Source organism: Schistocerca gregaria, chromosome 3, assembly GCF_023897955.1.
Source record: "Schistocerca gregaria isolate iqSchGreg1 chromosome 3, iqSchGreg1.2, whole genome shotgun sequence".
Lineage (NCBI taxonomy): Eukaryota > Metazoa > Arthropoda > Insecta > Orthoptera > Acrididae > Schistocerca > Schistocerca gregaria.
Window position 1 is genome coordinate 58,350,625 of NC_064922.1, and position 18,139 is coordinate 58,368,763.

Here is an 18,139-nt window from a genome sequence, read left to right on the forward strand (position 1 = left end):
TGTCGGCACTCTGCCGACCATTTCGTTAGTTAACACCGGTCTTGCTGTGTGTGTTTCAAGCTCAAGAGCATCTCCAAGCAAAAAATGGTCAACAGCAACATTGAGACGGTTTCGTACTGCTCAATTGCTACATTAAAACGGTATGTTTCTTTTTCAGAACTGGAAAAACACAAGCGTGACAGCATTCGAACCTGTAATCTTCAGATACGAAGTCCGACGCCTTATCCATTAGACCACACGGTCACTGACGATCAACATTTACATGTATACGACTCATCTCGAAACGCTCACACCCCTGAGGATTTGTGTTTTCGTTCTACACAGCCGCTGCCCCTTGCTCTTTCCCACCCATTCGTTACATTCAACCTCTGACGAGACCGACCAAATATAGACTGAGAAACAAGACCACACAATTTGTGCATTCGGAATCGAAGGCAGGCCGTCCCTCGCCGCATTTGCTACGATGGCCATTTGCTACTTCTGCAGAAGCGGCGGCGACGACGACGACGAAGATCGCGAGAGACTCTGAGATATGTGAGAAATACATCTATAAAATGTAATTCAGACTGCCTCGTCCCACCTTATGCTGTACCGCTTTGGCAAATGCTTTATCTGCGCCATTCGCCTTAATCACATCTGAGAGTAAATCTTAAAAAAACGCCTGTCGCTAATTGTTCGTCATCACAGGTACTGTTTGCTATACGGCCACGACGCGCAACTGATTTCCAAAATTCATCTTTCTCCTGTGAGGATGGAACTTACGACCCCTGGTTTATTAGACCAGTGCTCAACCACTGAGCTAAAGAGGCGCGGCCTAGCGGTACTCTTGGGTACTTCGTCCTTACGGTCGTCTGCATCATCAGACTTTAGCTGACAACAATTCATATTATCGGCTAATATTTGCAGCTATGGCGACAAATTACTGCTTGGCTACACATCTGACACGTAACCGATGTGCTCTCCAAACCACAACACTTGCATTTCAGAACATGTCTTTTACACATGTCTACAAAATCACCTTCACCTTCAAATACAGTTTCCTTGCGACTGACAGAGACGTAGGCAAAGTTTAAAGTTGCTATTTTAATTAAATCTCGTTAATCAGAAAAACGGTAATTTACACCTGCAGCGGAACAAAATTCCGTTTCGCCCAACGTCTGGCTCGAACCCACGACCCTGGGATTAAGTGTCTGACGCTCTACCGACTGAGATAGCCGGCTACCTCGGTGAATATTTGCCGGGTAGCACGTCACACAGTACTCGTTTGGGTTGGGTGGTCCCATACAGCATCTCTCCATGCTGCCTAATGTTTTCCTAACGTCACACTCGTCACGCACTTCACTTTTATGTCATAATCATTTCTGAGAGGCAAAGAAATTGCATGACAACAAGCAGAGCTAGTGGCGTCAAAATTAACACACATACTTTATGTGACTCAAAAGCCGAACGAGTTACTTTCCGACGTTGTTTTAGATGTGCAAGTGCCAGTCAAAACTCGCGGTGTCGGCACTCTGCCGACCATTTCGTTAGTTAACACCGGTCTTGCTGTGTGTGTTTCAAGCTCAAGAGCATCTCCAAGCAAAAAATGGTCAACAGCAACATTCAGACGGTTTCGTACTGCTCAATTGCTACATTAAAACGGTATGTTTCTTTTTCAGAACTGGAAAAACACAAGCGTGACAGCATTCGAACCTGTAATCTTCAGAGCCGAAGTCCGACGCCTTATCCATTAGGCCACACGGTCACTGACGACCAACATTTACATGTATACGACTCATCTCGAAACGCTCACACCCCTGAGGATTTGTGTTTTCGTTCTACACAGCCGCTGCCCCTTGCTCTTTCCCACCCATTCGTTACATTCAACCTCTGACGTGACCGACCAAATATAGACTGAGAAACAAGACCACACACTTTGTGCATTCGGAATCGAAGGCAGGGCGTCCCTCGCCGCATTTGCTACGATGGCCATTTGCTACTTCTGCAGAAGCGGCGGCGGCGGCGACGACGACGACGACGACGACGACGACGACGACGACGACGAAGATCGCGAGAGACTCTGAGATATGTGAGAAATACATCTATAAAATGTAATTCAGACTGCCTCGTCCCACCTTATGCTGTACCGCTTTGGCAAATGCTTTATCTGCGCCATTCGCCTTAATCACATCTGAGAGTAAATCTTAAAAAAACGCCTGTCGCTAATTGTTCGTCATCACAGGTACTGTTTGCTATACGGCCACGACGCGCAACTGATTTCCAAAATTCATCTTTCTCCTGTGAGGATGGAACTTACGACCCCTGGTTTATTAGACCAGTGCTCAACCACTGAGCTAAAGAGGCGCGGCCTAGCGGTACTCTTGGGTACTTCGTCCTTACGGTCGTCTGCATCATCAGACTTTAGCTGACAACAATTCATATTATCGGCTAATATTTGCAGCTATGGCGACAAATTACTGCTTGGCTACACATCTGACACGTAACCGATGTGCTCTCCAAACCACAACACTTGCATTTCAGAACATGTCTTTTACACATGTCTACAAAATCACCTTCACCTTCAAATACAGTTTCCTTGCGACTGACAGAGACGTAGGCAAAGTTTAAAGTTGCTATTTCCATTAAATGTCGTTAATCAGAAAAACGGTAATTTACACCTGCAGCGGAACAAAATTCCGTTTCGCCCAGCGTCTGGCTCGAACCCACGACCCTGGGATTAAGTGTCTGACGCTCTACCGACTGAGATAGCCGGCTACCTCGGTGAATATTTGCCGGGTAGCACGTCACACAGTACTCGTTTGGGTTGGGTGGTCCCATACAGAATCTCTCCATGCTGCCTAATGTTTTCCTAACGTCACACTCGTCACGCACTTCACTTTTATGTCATAATCATTTCTGAGAGGCAAAGAAATTGCATGACAACAAGCAGAGCTAGTGGCGTCAAAATTAACACACATACTTTATGTGACTCAAAAGCCGAACGAGTTACTTTCCGACGTTGTTTTAGATGTGCAAGTGCCAGTCAAAACTCGCGGTGTCGGCACTCTGCCGACCATTTCGTTAGTTAACACCGGTCTTGCTGTGTGTGTTTCAAGCTCAAGAGCATCTCCAAGCAAAAAATGGTCAACAGCAACATTCAGACGGTTTCGTACTGCTCAATTGCTACATTAAAACGGTATGTTTCTTTTTCAGAACTGGAAAAACACAAGCGTGACAGCATTCGAACCTGTAATCTTCAGAGCCGAAGTCCGACGCCTCATCCATTAGGCCACACGGTCACTGACGACCAACATTTACATGTATACGACTCATCTCGAAACGCTCACACCCCTGAGGATTTGTGTTTTCGTTCTACACAGCCGCTGCCCCTTGCTCTTTCCCACCCATTCGTTACATTCAACCTCTGACGTGACCGACCAAATATAGACTGAGAAACAAGACCACACACTTTGTGCATTCGGAATCGAAGGCAGGGCGTCCCTCGCCGCATTTGCTACGATGGCCATTTGCTACTTCTGCAGAAGCGGCGGCGGCGACGACGACGACGACGACGACGACGACGACGACGACGAAGATCGCGAGAGGCTCTGAGATATGTGAGAAATACATCTATAAAATGTAATTCAGACTGCCTCGTCCCACCTTATGCTGTACCGCTTTGGCAAATGCTTTATCTGCGCCATTCGCCTTAATCACATCTGAGAGTAAATCTTAAAAAAACGCCTGTCGCTAATTGTTCGTCATCACAGGTACTGTTTGCGATACGGCCACGACGCGCAACTGATTTCCAAAAGTCATCTTTCTCCTGTGAGGATGGAACTTACAACCCCTGGTTTATTAGACCAGTGCTCTACCACTGAGCTAAAGAGGCGCGGCCTAGCGGTACTCTTGGGTACTTCGTCCTTACGGTCGTCTGCACCATCAGACTTTAGCTGACAACACTTCATATTACCGGCTAATATTTGCAGCTATGGCGACAAATTACTGCTTGGCTACACATCTGACACGTAACCGATGTGCTCTCCAAACCACAACACTTGCATTTCAGAACATGTCTTTCACACATGTCTACAAAATCACCTTCACCTTCAAATACAGTTTCCTTGCGACTGACAGAGACGTAGGCAAAGTTTAAAGTTGCTATTTCCATTAAATGTCGTTAATCAGAAAAACGGTAATTTACACCTGCAGCGGAACAAAATTCCGTTCCGCCCAGCGTCTGGCTCGAACCCACGACCCTGGGATTAAGAGTCTGACGCTCTACCGACTGAGATAGCCGGCTACCTCGGTGAATATTTGCCGGGTAGCACGTCACACAGTACTCGTTTGAGTTGGGTGGTCCCATACAGAATCTCTCCATGCTGCCTAATGTTTTCCTAACGTCACACTCGTCACGTACTTCACTTTTATGTCATAATCATTTCTGAGAGGCAAAGAAATTGCATGACAACAAGCAGAGCTAGTGGCGTCAAAATTAACACACATACTTTATGTGACTCAAAAGCCGAACGAGTTACTTTCCGACGTTGTTTTAGATGTGCAAGTGCCAGTCAAAACTCGCGGTGTCGGCACTCTGCCGACCATTTCGTTAGTTAACACCGGTCTTGCTGTGTGTGTTTCAAGCTCAAGAGCATCTCCAAGCAAAAAATGGTCAACAGCAACATTCAGACGGTTTCGTACTGCTCAATTGCTACATTAAAACGGTATGTTTCTTTTTCAGAACTGGAAAAACACAAGCGTGACAGCATTCGAACCTGTAATCTTCAGATACGAAGTCCGACGCCTTATCCATTAGACCACACGGTCACTGACGATCAACATTTACATGTATACGACTCATCTCGAAACGCTCACACCCCTGAGGATTTGTGTTTTCGTTCTACACAGCCGCTGCCCCTTGCTCTTTCCCACCCATTCGTTACATTCAACCTCTGACGAGACCGACCAAATATAGACTGAGAAACAAGACCACACAATTTGTGCATTCGGAATCGAAGGCAGGCCGTCCCTCGCCGCATTTGCTACGATGGCCATTTGCTACTTCTGCAGAAGCGGCGGCGACGACGACGACGAAGATCGCGAGAGACTCTGAGATATGTGAGAAATACATCTATAAAATGTAATTCAGACTGCCTCGTCCCACCTTATGCTGTACCGCTTTGGCAAATGCTTTATCTGCGCCATTCGCCTTAATCACATCTGAGAGTAAATCTTAAAAAAACGCCTGTCGCTAATTGTTCGTCATCACAGGTACTGTTTGCTATACGGCCACGACGCGCAACTGATTTCCAAAATTCATCTTTCTCCTGTGAGGATGGAACTTACGACCCCTGGTTTATTAGACCAGTGCTCAACCACTGAGCTAAAGAGGCGCGGCCTAGCGGTACTCTTGGGTACTTCGTCCTTACGGTCGTCTGCATCATCAGACTTTAGCTGACAACAATTCATATTATCGGCTAATATTTGCAGCTATGGCGACAAATTACTGCTTGGCTACACATCTGACACGTAACCGATGTGCTCTCCAAACCACAACACTTGCATTTCAGAACATGTCTTTTACACATGTCTACAAAATCACCTTCACCTTCAAATACAGTTTCCTTGCGACTGACAGAGACGTAGGCAAAGTTTAAAGTTGCTATTTTAATTAAATCTCGTTAATCAGAAAAACGGTAATTTACACCTGCAGCGGAACAAAATTCCGTTTCGCCCAACGTCTGGCTCGAACCCACGACCCTGGGATTAAGTGTCTGACGCTCTACCGACTGAGATAGCCGGCTACCTCGGTGAATATTTGCCGGGTAGCACGTCACACAGTACTCGTTTGGGTTGGGTGGTCCCATACAGCATCTCTCCATGCTGCCTAATGTTTTCCTAACGTCACACTCGTCACGCACTTCACTTTTATGTCATAATCATTTCTGAGAGGCAAAGAAATTGCATGACAACAAGCAGAGCTAGTGGCGTCAAAATTAACACACATACTTTATGTGACTCAAAAGCCGAACGAGTTACTTTCCGACGTTGTTTTAGATGTGCAAGTGCCAGTCAAAACTCGCGGTGTCGGCACTCTGCCGACCATTTCGTTAGTTAACACCGGTCTTGCTGTGTGTGTTTCAAGCTCAAGAGCATCTCCAAGCAAAAAATGGTCAACAGCAACATTCAGACGGTTTCGTACTGCTCAATTGCTACATTAAAACGGTATGTTTCTTTTTCAGAACTGGAAAAACACAAGCGTGACAGCATTCGAACCTGTAATCTTCAGAGCCGAAGTCCGACGCCTCATCCATTAGGCCACACGGTCACTGACGACCAACATTTACATGTATACGACTCATCTCGAAACGCTCACACCCCTGAGGATTTGTGTTTTCGTTCTACACAGCCGCTGCCCCTTGCTCTTTCCCACCCATTCGTTACATTCAACCTCTGACGTGACCGACCAAATATAGACTGAGAAACAAGACCACACACTTTGTGCATTCGGAATCGAAGGCAGGGCGTCCCTCGCCGCATTTGCTACGATGGCCATTTGCTACTTCTGCAGAAGCGGCGGCGGCGACGACGACGACGACGACGACGACGACGACGAAGATCGCGAGAGGCTCTGAGATATGTGAGAAATACATCTATAAAATGTAATTCAGACTGCCTCGTCCCACCTTATGCTGTACCGCTTTGGCAAATGCTTTATCTGCGCCATTCGCCTTAATCACATCTGAGAGTAAATCTTAAAAAAACGCCTGTCGCTAATTGTTCGTCATCACAGGTACTGTTTGCGATACGGCCACGACGCGCAACTGATTTCCAAAAGTCATCTTTCTCCTGTGAGGATGGAACTTACAACCCCTGGTTTATTAGACCAGTGCTCTACCACTGAGCTAAAGAGGCGCGGCCTAGCGGTACTCTTGGGTACTTCGTCCTTACGGTCGTCTGCACCATCAGACTTTAGCTGACAACACTTCATATTACCGGCTAATATTTGCAGCTATGGCGACAAATTACTGCTTGGCTACACATCTGACACGTAACCGATGTGCTCTCCAAACCACAACACTTGCATTTCAGAACATGTCTTTCACACATGTCTACAAAATCACCTTCACCTTCAAATACAGTTTCCTTGCGACTGACAGAGACGTAGGCAAAGTTTAAAGTTGCTATTTCCATTAAATGTCGTTAATCAGAAAAACGGTAATTTACACCTGCAGCGGAACAAAATTCCGTTCCGCCCAGCGTCTGGCTCGAACCCACGACCCTGGGATTAAGAGTCTGACGCTCTACCGACTGAGATAGCCGGCTACCTCGGTGAGTATTTGCCGGGTAGCACGTCACACAGTACTCGTTTGAGTTGGGTGGTCCCATACAGAATCTCTCCATGCTGCCTAATGTTTTCCTAACGTCACACTCGTCACGTACTTCACTTTTATGTCATAATCATTTCTGAGAGGCAAAGAAATTGCATGACAACAAGCAGAGCTAGTGGCGTCAAAATTAACACACATACTTTATGTGACTCAAAAGCCGAACGAGTTACTTTCCGACGTTGTTTTAGATGTGCAAGTGCCAGTCAAAACTCGCGGTGTCGGCACTCTGCCGACCATTTCGTTAGTTAACACCGGTCTTGCTGTGTGTGTTTCAAGCTCAAGAGCATCTCCAAGCAAAAAATGGTCAACAGCAACATTCAGACGGTTTCGTACTGCTCAATTGCTACATTAAAACGGTATGTTTCTTTTTCAGAACTGGAAAAACACAAGCGTGACAGCATTCGAACCTGTAATCTTCAGATACGAAGTCCGACGCCTTATCCATTAGACCACACGGTCACTGACGATCAACATTTACATGTATACGACTCATCTCGAAACGCTCACACCCCTGAGGATTTGTGTTTTCGTTCTACACAGCCGCTGCCCCTTGCTCTTTCCCACCCATTCGTTACATTCAACCTCTGACGAGACCGACCAAATATAGACTGAGAAACAAGACCACACAATTTGTGCATTCGGAATCGAAGGCAGGCCGTCCCTCGCCGCATTTGCTACGATGGCCATTTGCTACTTCTGCAGAAGCGGCGGCGACGACGACGACGAAGATCGCGAGAGACTCTGAGATATGTGAGAAATACATCTATAAAATGTAATTCAGACTGCCTCGTCCCACCTTATGCTGTACCGCTTTGGCAAATGCTTTATCTGCGCCATTCGCCTTAATCACATCTGAGAGTAAATCTTAAAAAAACGCCTGTCGCTAATTGTTCGTCATCACAGGTACTGTTTGCTATACGGCCACGACGCGCAACTGATTTCCAAAATTCATCTTTCTCCTGTGAGGATGGAACTTACGACCCCTGGTTTATTAGACCAGTGCTCAACCACTGAGCTAAAGAGGCGCGGCCTAGCGGTACTCTTGGGTACTTCGTCCTTACGGTCGTCTGCATCATCAGACTTTAGCTGACAACAATTCATATTATCGGCTAATATTTGCAGCTATGGCGACAAATTACTGCTTGGCTACACATCTGACACGTAACCGATGTGCTCTCCAAACCACAACACTTGCATTTCAGAACATGTCTTTTACACATGTCTACAAAATCACCTTCACCTTCAAATACAGTTTCCTTGCGACTGACAGAGACGTAGGCAAAGTTTAAAGTTGCTATTTTAATTAAATCTCGTTAATCAGAAAAACGGTAATTTACACCTGCAGCGGAACAAAATTCCGTTTCGCCCAACGTCTGGCTCGAACCCACGACCCTGGGATTAAGTGTCTGACGCTCTACCGACTGAGATAGCCGGCTACCTCGGTGAATATTTGCCGGGTAGCACGTCACACAGTACTCGTTTGGGTTGGGTGGTCCCATACAGCATCTCTCCATGCTGCCTAATGTTTTCCTAACGTCACACTCGTCACGCACTTCACTTTTATGTCATAATCATTTCTGAGAGGCAAAGAAATTGCATGACAACAAGCAGAGCTAGTGGCGTCAAAATTAACACACATACTTTATGTGACTCAAAAGCCGAACGAGTTACTTTCCGACGTTGTTTTAGATGTGCAAGTGCCAGTCAAAACTCGCGGTGTCGGCACTCTGCCGACCATTTCGTTAGTTAACACCGGTCTTGCTGTGTGTGTTTCAAGCTCAAGAGCATCTCCAAGCAAAAAATGGTCAACAGCAACATTCAGACGGTTTCGTACTGCTCAATTGCTACATTAAAACGGTATGTTTCTTTTTCAGAACTGGAAAAACACAAGCGTGACAGCATTCGAACCTGTAATCTTCAGAGCCGAAGTCCGACGCCTTATCCATTAGGCCACACGGTCACTGACGACCAACATTTACATGTATACGACTCATCTCGAAACGCTCACACCCCTGAGGATTTGTGTTTTCGTTCTACACAGCCGCTGCCCCTTGCTCTTTCCCACCCATTCGTTACATTCAACCTCTGACGTGACCGACCAAATATAGACTGAGAAACAAGACCACACACTTTGTGCATTCGGAATCGAAGGCAGGGCGTCCCTCGCCGCATTTGCTACGATGGCCATTTGCTACTTCTGCAGAAGCGGCGGCGGCGACGACGACGACGACGACGACGACGACGACGACGACGACGACGAAGATCGCGAGAGGCTCTGAGATATGTGAGAAATACATCTATAAAATGTAATTCAGACTGCCTCGTCCCACCTTATGCTGTACCGCTTTGGCAAATGCTTTATCTGCGCCATTCGCCTTAATCACATCTGAGAGTAAATCTTAAAAAAACGCCTGTCGCTAATTGTTCGTCATCACAGGTACTGTTTGCGATACGGCCACGACGCGCAACTGATTTCCAAAAGTCATCTTTCTCCTGTGAGGATGGAACTTACAACCCCTGGTTTATTAGACCAGTGCTCTACCACTGAGCTAAAGAGGCGCGGCCTAGCGGTACTCTTGGGTACTTCGTCCTTACGGTCGTCTGCACCATCAGACTTTAGCTGACAACACTTCATATTACCGGCTAATATTTGCAGCTATGGCGACAAATTACTGCTTGGCTACACATCTGACACGTAACCGATGTGCTCTCCAAACCACAACACTTGCATTTCAGAACATGTCTTTCACACATGTCTACAAAATCACCTTCACCTTCAAATACAGTTTCCTTGCGACTGACAGAGACGTAGGCAAAGTTTAAAGTTGCTATTTCCATTAAATGTCGTTAATCAGAAAAACGGTAATTTACACCTGCAGCGGAACAAAATTCCGTTCCGCCCAGCGTCTGGCTCGAACCCACGACCCTGGGATTAAGAGTCTGACGCTCTACCGACTGAGATAGCCGGCTACCTCGGTGAGTATTTGCCGGGTAGCACGTCACACAGTACTCGTTTGAGTTGGGTGGTCCCATACAGAATCTCTCCATGCTGCCTAATGTTTTCCTAACGTCACACTCGTCACGCACTTCACTTTTATGTCATAATCATTTCTGAGAGGCAAAGAAATTGCATGACAACAAGCAGAGCTAGTGGCGTCAAAATTAACACACATACTTTATGTGACTCAAAAGCCGAACGAGTTACTTTCCGACGTTGTTTTAGATGTGCAAGTGCCAGTCAAAACTCGCGGTGTCGGCACTCTGCCGACCATTTCGTTAGTTAACACCGGTCTTGCTGTGTGTGTTTCAAGCTCAAGAGCATCTCCAAGCAAAAAATGGTCAACAGCAACATTCAGACGGTTTCGTACTGCTCAATTGCTACATTAAAACGGTATGTTTCTTTTTCAGAACTGGAAAAACACAAGCGTGACAGCATTCGAACCTGTAATCTTCAGAGCCGAAGTCCGACGCCTTATCCATTAGGCCACACGGTCACTGACGACCAACATTTACATGTATACGACTCATCTCGAAACGCTCACACCCCTGAGGATTTGTGTTTTCGTTCTACACAGCCGCTGCCCCTTGCTCTTTCCCACCCATTCGTTACATTCAACCTCTGACGTGACCGACCAAATATAGACTGAGAAACAAGACCACACACTTTGTGCATTCGGAATCGAAGGCAGGGCGTCCCTCGCCGCATTTGCTACGATGGCCATTTGCTACTTCTGCAGAAGCGGCGGCGGCGACGACGACGACGACGACGACGACGACGACGACGACGACGACGAAGATCGCGAGAGGCTCTGAGATATGTGAGAAATACATCTATAAAATGTAATTCAGACTGCCTCGTCCCACCTTATGCTGTACCGCTTTGGCAAATGCTTTATCTGCGCCATTCGCCTTAATCACATCTGAGAGTAAATCTTAAAAAAACGCCTGTCGCTAATTGTTCGTCATCACAGGTACTGTTTGCGATACGGCCACGACGCGCAACTGATTTCCAAAAGTCATCTTTCTCCTGTGAGGATGGAACTTACAACCCCTGGTTTATTAGACCAGTGCTCTACCACTGAGCTAAAGAGGCGCGGCCTAGCGGTACTCTTGGGTACTTCGTCCTTACGGTCGTCTGCACCATCAGACTTTAGCTGACAACACTTCATATTACCGGCTAATATTTGCAGCTATGGCGACAAATTACTGCTTGGCTACACATCTGACACGTAACCGATGTGCTCTCCAAACCACAACACTTGCATTTCAGAACATGTCTTTCACACATGTCTACAAAATCACCTTCACCTTCAAATACAGTTTCCTTGCGACTGACAGAGACGTAGGCAAAGTTTAAAGTTGCTATTTCCATTAAATGTCGTTAATCAGAAAAACGGTAATTTACACCTGCAGCGGAACAAAATTCCGTTCCGCCCAGCGTCTGGCTCGAACCCACGACCCTGGGATTAAGAGTCTGACGCTCTACCGACTGAGATAGCCGGCTACCTCGGTGAGTATTTGCCGGGTAGCACGTCACACAGTACTCGTTTGAGTTGGGTGGTCCCATACAGAATCTCTCCATGCTGCCTAATGTTTTCCTAACGTCACACTCGTCACGTACTTCACTTTTATGTCATAATCATTTCTGAGAGGCAAAGAAATTGCATGACAACAAGCAGAGCTAGTGGCGTCAAAATTAACACACATACTTTATGTGACTCAAAAGCCGAACGAGTTACTTTCCGACGTTGTTTTAGATGTGCAAGTGCCAGTCAAAACTCGCGGTGTCGGCACTCTGCCGACCATTTCGTTAGTTAACACCGGTCTTGCTGTGTGTGTTTCAAGCTCAAGAGCATCTCCAAGCAAAAAATGGTCAACAGCAACATTCAGACGGTTTCGTACTGCTCAATTGCTACATTAAAACGGTATGTTTCTTTTTCAGAACTGGAAAAACACAAGCGTGACAGCATTCGAACCTGTAATCTTCAGATACGAAGTCCGACGCCTTATCCATTAGACCACACGGTCACTGACGATCAACATTTACATGTATACGACTCATCTCGAAACGCTCACACCCCTGAGGATTTGTGTTTTCGTTCTACACAGCCGCTGCCCCTTGCTCTTTCCCACCCATTCGTTACATTCAACCTCTGACGAGACCGACCAAATATAGACTGAGAAACAAGACCACACAATTTGTGCATTCGGAATCGAAGGCAGGCCGTCCCTCGCCGCATTTGCTACGATGGCCATTTGCTACTTCTGCAGAAGCGGCGGCGACGACGACGACGAAGATCGCGAGAGACTCTGAGATATGTGAGAAATACATCTATAAAATGTAATTCAGACTGCCTCGTCCCACCTTATGCTGTACCGCTTTGGCAAATGCTTTATCTGCGCCATTCGCCTTAATCACATCTGAGAGTAAATCTTAAAAAAACGCCTGTCGCTAATTGTTCGTCATCACAGGTACTGTTTGCTATACGGCCACGACGCGCAACTGATTTCCAAAATTCATCTTTCTCCTGTGAGGATGGAACTTACGACCCCTGGTTTATTAGACCAGTGCTCAACCACTGAGCTAAAGAGGCGCGGCCTAGCGGTACTCTTGGGTACTTCGTCCTTACGGTCGTCTGCATCATCAGACTTTAGCTGACAACAATTCATATTATCGGCTAATATTTGCAGCTATGGCGACAAATTACTGCTTGGCTACACATCTGACACGTAACCGATGTGCTCTCCAAACCACAACACTTGCATTTCAGAACATGTCTTTTACACATGTCTACAAAATCACCTTCACCTTCAAATACAGTTTCCTTGCGACTGACAGAGACGTAGGCAAAGTTTAAAGTTGCTATTTTAATTAAATCTCGTTAATCAGAAAAACGGTAATTTACACCTGCAGCGGAACAAAATTCCGTTTCGCCCAACGTCTGGCTCGAACCCACGACCCTGGGATTAAGTGTCTGACGCTCTACCGACTGAGATAGCCGGCTACCTCGGTGAATATTTGCCGGGTAGCACGTCACACAGTACTCGTTTGGGTTGGGTGGTCCCATACAGCATCTCTCCATGCTGCCTAATGTTTTCCTAACGTCACACTCGTCACGCACTTCACTTTTATGTCATAATCATTTCTGAGAGGCAAAGAAATTGCATGACAACAAGCAGAGCTAGTGGCGTCAAAATTAACACACATACTTTATGTGACTCAAAAGCCGAACGAGTTACTTTCCGACGTTGTTTTAGATGTGCAAGTGCCAGTCAAAACTCGCGGTGTCGGCACTCTGCCGACCATTTCGTTAGTTAACACCGGTCTTGCTGTGTGTGTTTCAAGCTCAAGAGCATCTCCAAGCAAAAAATGGTCAACAGCAACATTCAGACGGTTTCGTACTGCTCAATTGCTACATTAAAACGGTATGTTTCTTTTTCAGAACTGGAAAAACACAAGCGTGACAGCATTCGAACCTGTAATCTTCAGAGCCGAAGTCCGACGCCTTATCCATTAGGCCACACGGTCACTGACGACCAACATTTACATGTATACGACTCATCTCGAAACGCTCACACCCCTGAGGATTTGTGTTTTCGTTCTACACAGCCGCTGCCCCTTGCTCTTTCCCACCCATTCGTTACATTCAACCTCTGACGTGACCGACCAAATATAGACTGAGAAACAAGACCACACACTTTGTGCATTCGGAATCGAAGGCAGGGCGTCCCTCGCCGCATTTGCTACGATGGCCATTTGCTACTTCTGCAGAAGCGGCGGCGGCGGCGACGACGACGACGACGACGACGACGACGACGACGACGACGAAGATCGCGAGAGACTCTGAGATATGTGAGAAATACATCTATAAAATGTAATTCAGACTGCCTCGTCCCACCTTATGCTGTACCGCTTTGGCAAATGCTTTATCTGCGCCATTCGCCTTAATCACATCTGAGAGTAAATCTTAAAAAAACGCCTGTCGCTAATTGTTCGTCATCACAGGTACTGTTTGCTATACGGCCACGACGCGCAACTGATTTCCAAAATTCATCTTTCTCCTGTGAGGATGGAACTTACGACCCCTGGTTTACTAGACCAGTGCTCAACCACTGAGCTAAAGAGGCGCGGCCTAGCGGTACTCTTGGGTACTTCGTCCTTACGGTCGTCTGCATCATCAGACTTTAGCTGACAACAATTCATATTATCGGCTAATATTTGCAGCTATGGCGACAAATTACTGCTTGGCTACACATCTGACACGTAACCGATGTGCTCTCCAAACCACAACACTTGCATTTCAGAACATGTCTTTTACACATGTCTACAAAATCACCTTCACCTTCAAATACAGTTTCCTTGCGACTGACAGAGACGTAGGCAAAGTTTAAAGTTGCTATTTCCATTAAATCTCGTTAATCAGAAAAACGGTAATTTACACCTGCAGCGGAACAAAATTCCGTTTCGCCCAGCGTCTGGCTCGAACCCACGACCCTGGGATTAAGTGTCTGACGCTCTACCGACTGAGATAGCCGGCTACCTCGGTGAATATTTGCCGGGTAGCACGTCACACAGTACTCGTTTGGGTTGGGTGGTCCCATACAGAATCTCTCCATGCTGCCTAATGTTTTCCTAACGTCACACTCGTCACGCACTTCACTTTTATGTCATAATCATTTCTGAGAGGCAAAGAAATTGCATGACAACAAGCAGAGCTAGTGGCGTCAAAATTAACACACATACTTTATGTGACTCAAAAGCCGAACGAGTTACTTTCCGACGTTGTTTTAGATGTGCAAGTGCCAGTCAAAACTCGCGGTGTCGGCACTCTGCCGACCATTTCGTTAGTTAACACCGGTCTTGCTGTGTGTGTTTCAAGCTCAAGAGCATCTCCAAGCAAAAAATGGTCAACAGCAACATTCAGACGGTTTCGTACTGCTCAATTGCTACATTAAAACGGTATGTTTCTTTTTCAGAACTGGAAAAACACAAGCGTGACAGCATTCGAACCTGTAATCTTCAGAGCCGAAGTCCGACGCCTCATCCATTAGGCCACACGGTCACTGACGACCAACATTTACATGTATACGACTCATCTCGAAACGCTCACACCCCTGAGGATTTGTGTTTTCGTTCTACACAGCCGCTGCCCCTTGCTCTTTCCCACCCATTCGTTACATTCAACCTCTGACGTGACCGACCAAATATAGACTGAGAAACAAGACCACACACTTTGTGCATTCGGAATCGAAGGCAGGGCGTCCCTCGCCGCATTTGCTACGATGGCCATTTGCTACTTCTGCAGAAGCGGCGGCGGCGACGACGACGACGACGACGACGACGACGAAGATCGCGAGAGGCTCTGAGATATGTGAGAAATACATCTATAAAATGTAATTCAGACTGCCTCGTCCCACCTTATGCTGTACCGCTTTGGCAAATGCTTTATCTGCGCCATTCGCCTTAATCACATCTGAGAGTAAATCTTAAAAAAACGCCTGTCGCTAATTGTTCGTCATCACAGGTACTGTTTGCTATACGGCCACGACGCGCAACTGATTTCCAAAATTCATCTTTCTCCTGTGAGGATGGAACTTACAACCCTTGGTTTATTAGACCAGTGCTCTACCACTGAGCTAAAGAGGCGCGGCCTAGCGGTACTCTTGGGTACTTCGTCCTTACTGTCGTCTGCACCATCAGACTCTAGCTGACAACACTTCATATTACCGGCTAATATTTGCAGCTATGGCGACAAATTACTGCTTGGCTACACATCTGACACGTAACCGATGTGCTCTCCAAACCACAACACTTGCATTTCAGAACATGTCTTTCACACATGTCTACAAAATCACCTTCACCTTCAAATACAGTTTCCTTGCGACTGACAGAGACGTAGGCAAAGTTTAAAGTTGCTATTTCCATTAAATCTCGTTAATCAGAAAAACGGTAATTTACACCTGCAGCGGAACAAAATTCCGTTCCGCCCAGCGTCTGGCTCGAACCCACGACCCTGGGATTAAGAGTCTGACGCTCTACCGACTGAGATAGCCGGCTACCTCGGTGAATACTTGCCGGGTAGCACGTCACACAGTACTCGTTTGGGTTGGGTGGTCCCATACAGAATCTCTCCATGCTGCCTAATGTTTTCCTAACGTCACACTCGTCACGTACTTCACTTTTATGTCATAATCATTTCTGAGAGGCAAAGAAATTGCATGACAACAAGCAGAGCTAGTGGCGTCAAAATTAACACACATACTTTATGTGACTCAAAAGCCGAACGAGTTACTTTCCGACGTTGTTTTAGATGTGCAAGTGCCAGTCAAAACTCGCGGTGTCGGCACTCTGCCGACCATTTCGTTAGTTAACACCGGTCTTGCTGTGTGTGTTTCAAGCTCAAGAGCATCTCCAAGCAAAAAATGGTCAACAGCAACATTCAGACGGTTTCGTACTGCTCAATTGCTACATTAAAACGGTATGTTTCTTTTTCAGAACTGGAAAAACACAAGCGTGACAGCATTCGAACCTGTAATCTTCAGATACGAAGTCCGACGCCTTATCCATTAGACCACACGGTCACTGACGATCAACATTTACATGTATACGACTCATCTCGAAACGCTCACACCCCTGAGGATTTGTGTTTTCGTTCTACACAGCCGCTGCCCCTTGCTCTTTCCCACCCATTCGTTACATTCAACCTCTGACGAGACCGACCAAATATAGACTGAGAAACAAGACCACACAATTTGTGCATTCGGAATCGAAGGCAGGCCGTCCCTCGCCGCATTTGCTACGATGGCCATTTGCTACTTCTGCAGAAGCGGCGGCGACGACGACGACGAAGATCGCGAGAGACTCTGAGATATGTGAGAAATACATCTATAAAATGTAATTCAGACTGCCTCGTCCCACCTTATCCTGTACCGCTTTGGCAAATGCTTTATCTGCGCCATTCGCCTTAATCACATCTGAGAGTAAATCTTAAAAAAACGCCTGTCGCTAATTGTTCGTCATCACAGGTACTGTTTGCTATACGGCCACGACGCGCAACTGATTTCCAAAATTCATCTTTCTCCTGTGAGGATGGAACTTACGACCCCTGGTTTATTAGACCAGTGCTCAACCACTGAGCTAAAGAGGCGCGGCCTAGCGGTACTCTTGGGTACTTCGTCCTTACGGTCGTCTGCATCATCAGACTTTAGCTGACAACAATTCATATTATCGGCTAATATTTGCAGCTATGGCGACAAATTACTGCTTGGCTACACATCTGACACGTAACCGATGTGCTCTCCAAACCACAACACTTGCATTTCAGAACATGTCTTTTACACATGTCTACAAAATCACCTTCACCTTCAAATACAGTTTCCTTGCGACTGACAGAGACGTAGGCAAAGTTTAAAGTTGCTATTTTAATTAAATCTCGTTAATCAGAAAAACGGTAATTTACACCTGCAGCGGAACAAAATTCCGTTTCGCCCAACGTCTGGCTCGAACCCACGACCCTGGGATTAAGTGTCTGACGCTCTACCGACTGAGATAGCCGGCTACCTCGGTGAATATTTGCCGGGTAGCACGTCACACAGTACTCGTTTGGGTTGGGTGGTCCCATACAGCATCTCTCCATGCTGCCTAATGTTTTCCTAACGTCACACTCGTCACGCACTTCACTTTTATGTCATAATCATTTCTGAGAGGCAAAGAAATTGCATGACAACAAGCAGAGCTAGTGGCGTCAAAATTAACACACATACTTTAT